General features: G+C 35.4%; 1 pseudogene; it reads left to right on the forward strand.

Moving 5' to 3' along the window:
• The first annotated feature begins 3,586 nt into the window (after positions 1 to 3,586).
• On the forward strand, positions 3,587 to 5,164 carry LOC132185095 (putative carbohydrate esterase At4g34215 pseudogene; annotated as a pseudogene).

The following is a 5,164-nucleotide window of genomic DNA, read 5'->3' on the forward strand; positions in this document are numbered from 1 at the left end:
TCGATGTCTCGCTATATATGGAAAAAAGCATTTGTATTTTTTAGTCGTATTGAATGTTAATACATTCAAATTCAATAAATTTAACTAGTACTTTCTTTGTTAGTGTTTGGTAAAGAATATATATATATATATATATATATATATATATATAGAAGTGTTATAACGTGACACAAAAGTGAAAGTAATTTGAAGTGTTTTGTAAATGTTTTGTGTTTTGAATTGTTTTATAATATATATAGATTTTTTTTTTTTTAAATTCCCATTATATATATATATATAGTTAAACTTTCTAGTTTCTATCTCGCCCTCTACTAGAGTCACAGACATGGAGACTAATCTCCATAATCGCGGTGGTCGGTTGAGGGAGGAGAGGTTGAAGAAAGAGAATAGACAGAAATTAAGAAGGGTGTAATTGAACAGTAAGAAAATTCTATCCAAAAATTGAGAGAAAAACTAACGAGTTCAGGGAGTAAGAACAAACCAAAACTCAAGTTTTACAATCATGAAATTAAAAACTGAGGTATGTCTTATATATGAAAGAATAATAAAAGGAGTCCACAAATTTTTATAATGGTAACGTAGGTTTAATCAATTATTAGATAAATTATTGTTCAAAAAATTATTAAAACATTGTAAAATAATTATAAAATAAAAAAGTAATAAATAACACTACTCTAATAATTAGGTAATCTTCCTTCCTCAATTACGTACCCATTCAAATCCATCACCAGACTTCCATCCCAATGCCAAACCATAATATGCGCCTCCAACAGCGTTTTATTCTCCGCGGCCTTCGATATTGACATGGTCAAGAACAAGCATGTCATTTGTTTTTGGCATCAATCTCGGATGATGTGGAGTGACACGTGCCATTTTGTCATCATTTTAGTGCTCACATGGCATACTAATAAAATCCGTCAAATGTTTTGACGAAATTTGATTGTAAAAATTAAATTGTTATTTTGACCTACCCCGTTGAGCTATGAATTAGTTTTTATACCGCAAGGAGCGATTTATAATTTAAGTCAATTACATGAATTGATTTTGCATTTATCCTTTTAAAATAAGCCCAAAAAAATAAAAAAATAAAAATAAATAAAAAAAAACCTCAAGGAATGCCCAAAACACCATCAATAGGCCCAAATGCCTATATATAAAAAGTGGTTATCAACTAGTGCTTATGGGTTCTCATAACCGCTTATCACCTAAGCGAAGTGGTTGTATTTATTAAAATCTAATAACTAGATTAAGTAGTATTTGGTGGTCTTAGGCTTATTTCAACCCCAAAAGCTAGCTCAAGAGGTGAGGCTTTCCCTCACACTTATAAACTGACCAACAGCTCTTTTCATAACCGATGTGGGATAACCCTAACAATCTCCCCCTCACACATCGAGCCCTAGGTCGGAGCAACGACAACCCGTTTCTCCCGTAGATTGTTAGGCCAAGACTTGTTGGTAAACCTAGACTCAGATACCAGTATTGGATGGTCTTAGGCCTATCTCAACCCAAAAAACTAGCTAATGAGGTGAAGCTTCCCTTCATACTTATAAACTAATCACTAACCCCTTCCACAACTAATATGGGATAACCCCAATAGGTAGTTCCGGTTAGCAGTTAGAGCAATAACCGCTAATCGTAACTAGTTGTACATGCCTAGCATGTGAGTTAGGTCCAAAGTATTGGACATAGATGTACATGTTGTTGATATTGGGCCTAGATAGCTTAGTAAAAATTAGATCTAAGCCTTTAAAAAAAAAAAAAAAAAAATCCAACTTTATCTCTAATGATATGAATGATTTAATGGTTTGATTCATGGCAAATGACATATAGGGCAATTGATTTAAACTTAAAATAATTTTTTGATAAATTAGGTGATTTGCTTACCATGAACCATAATTTATTTAATTAACCCTTGCATGATTTTAACCTTAGTTGATGAAACTTTTCATGCAATTGACCACTAGACTATAGAAAAGCGACATTACATGATTTTAACTCTAGGATTTCAAGACAAAAACATGCCAAAACCCTAATTAATTATGAGACCAAATTTTGACACGAGTGAAAACGCTTTATCCTTGTGAATATGTAGTATTCACAAGGAATCAAGAGGGAGAAACGAAGCAGGAGTGAGGGAGAACGAAATGGAGAAAAGCAGAACGGAGAGGGAGGATGGGCGTGAGAGATAAAATCAAGAGGGAGATTGAGAGAGAGAGAGAACAGAGAAGACGTGATTGAGAAAGAAAGTCGGAGAGCATTGACAGCAGAAGAGAGGGACAATTTTTCGAACAATAAATGAGTAAGTTTTGAATCATTATTTGATTTTGATTCTTGATCTTGGAATGGGTTTGTGTTTTTGGGTACTCTAGAGGATTTTTGATTAACTAATGGGTGGAGATTATGAGTTGTTTCTGGGTTGATTCATGGATGTAACAGAGTTTAATTATGGGTTCTCCATCTCTTGTTGTTTCAGTTTGGGGTGTACGTTCTTGGACTTGAATTTTTGGTATAAATCCTAGGTTTTCAAAAGGTTAATTGGTTGAGGTGTTGTTTACTGATTTGGCCATGTATGTGGGGTTGAGTTTAGTGAAGCACTGCATTGTCCGTCCAGATGGATACTCTTCCCGTCCAGACAGGGATCCTCTGAAATTGTTGCAAACTGCTCTGCCCTCTATTTTTTTTTTTTAATTTAAATTTTATTTGAAAAAATTTATATATATAATAAAAATTATATTTTAATATAAATATATATTTATTATTATAAATATTTGTTTGTAAAAATTATTATTTTTTTATAATTTTTTAAAGGGTAGTGACATTTGCACTGTTGAACAGTAAAAATGACGCTACCCCCTTTTCTAGTCTGTGCAATTTTTTTCATTTCAAAAACGTCACTAGCTAAAGGCACGTTACTAACCATATAGTGACCTTTTTTGGCTCAAAATGGTCACTATATGGCAATCATAAACTCCTATATTTTTGTAGTGTAGTAGAAGAGTATTTTTGTCTTTTCACTTTTTGAGGAGACAAAAATACCCCTCCACTATAACTAACTGGATATTATCCAGTTCAAATGAACTCGAGAGGATCATTGGAGCCGACGGACTGGTCTTGGTGATGGCAATGAAAGGCTGCAAACGGCATCCTTGAAAAAAACCGTTGTTTGCTTTCCGTGTGCGTCATATTGACTCTGAACCATTCATCACTTTTACCGCATATGTGCTGTTATTTCAATAACAGCGTAGAAGCCTAATCGTGAACTTAAAACCAACGAGAAAAAGTTTTTTCACTATCAAAGAGATAAATTCTTGTTTGTTTTATCAGTTTCGGAAATGAGGCTCAAATTGAAGGCTACGGTTAGTATTTATTTATTTTGGATGGTTAGAGAACATTCATTAGAACAAATTAATGTCATAAAACAAGCAACCTTATTTCTAAAATCTGTTATTTTGTCACACAATTAACACTATACCATAGCTGGAAACAAATTATACAGTCTGTAATATTGCAAATTGGAAGTTATATAGAAGTGAAGAGCCCTCTTGCTTCCAACATAGCACATGCAAGAGGCCTCCCGATAAAAAGGATGTTTCTCTCCGTCTTCTTCTGCTTAGCACTCATTGCTAATGTGAAGGCAGAACGATCTCAACCTAAGAACATATTTCTGTTGGGCGGACAAAGCAACATGTCCGGACGAGGAGGCAACTATAATGATACCAACAACATCGTCAGATGGAACGGCAAAATCCCTCCGGAATGCGCCTCCAACAAAAACATCCACCGACTAAATGCAAACAAGACCTGGGTTCCCGCCCATGAGCCTCTCCACCAGGATATTGATGTTTTAAAGACCTGTGGGATCGGACCCGGGATGCCTTTTGCGAATGAAATCTTGGCTAAAGTTCCGACCTTCGGGAGCATTGGTCTGGTGCCCTGTGCTATAGGAGGAACCAGGATAGCGATGTGGGGTCGGGGGACTGTACTATACAACCGGCTGGTCGATAGGGCAAATGCCTCCTTGAATTGCGGTGGGAAAATTCGAGCGCTGCTTTGGTTCCAAGGTGAGAGCGATACGTCGGAGGAGGATTCCAAGTTATATAAGAGCAGATTGGAGAATTTTATCAACAATCTCCGACAAGATCTCAACATTTCTGAGCTTCCCGTAATCATGGTAAGGATTTCTATTTATTTTTGTTACTAAAAAGTTGTCACATCTAAGTGTTGGGGTTATCCTACATCCATGGTAGAAGGAGCTAGTGGTGACTTTATAAGTGTAAGGGAAAACCTCACCTCTTGAGCTAGCTTTTTAGGTTAAGATAAGCACAAGACCATCCAACACTAGTTTTAGAGCTCAGCTTTACCAACAAGCATCAGCCCAACAGTTCACTCGAGAAACAGGTTGTTGCTGCTCTAACCTAGGGCTCAGGGTAAGATAGGCCCCAGAACACCCAACACTAAAATCCAATTTTTGTAGACATATGTATTGATTTTTGTCTTTTTTTTTTTTTTTTTTTGAATTTCAGTTTTGAACATGACATAAATCTTATATGGCTTTGTGCCACGTAAATAAAAGTTGAATCTTAAATAGAGCCCAGTTGAACCCTTATCATATCTTTTATATATATAACTTACCCACACCAAATAAAAGTGCCCATATAGGTAGGGACTGTTCTAGAGGGGTCATGGTCTTAACATTTTTCTTGCAATCTTGTAAACCAAAAAATCAAAAAATTATTAATCATTTCAGTAAATCAACTAAAAAAAATCAATGATTTGATTGTGTACAAAAATGTTCTATTTATAGATCTTAAAGATGATTTGAATTTATTCTAATCTAAGTCAAATCCCCTAAACCTAGGATAATAAAATATAATCTAACAATAGGCTGTCCCAAATCTCCCCATTTTTTTTAAAAAAATTGTGTACTTGTGGATGGACGTTTTGTGTGCAGGTTGGAATATGCTCAGCAGATCAAGGACCATATATGAATCTTATAAGATCTATTCAGCTGAATTATAATGATACAAATGTCAGGACTGTTGATGCCATGGGATCAACCTTTTTAGCAGATCACAAGCACTTGGATACAAAGTCCCAGATTCGCGTCGGTCAGAAACTGGCCGCCGCCTTTCTTTCCTCTTTTGATGGTCTTCATCCAAAGTAG

This window comes from Corylus avellana, chromosome 7, assembly GCF_965113065.1.
Source record: "Corylus avellana chromosome 7, dhCorAvel1.hap1.2, whole genome shotgun sequence".
NCBI lineage: Eukaryota > Viridiplantae > Streptophyta > Magnoliopsida > Fagales > Betulaceae > Corylus > Corylus avellana.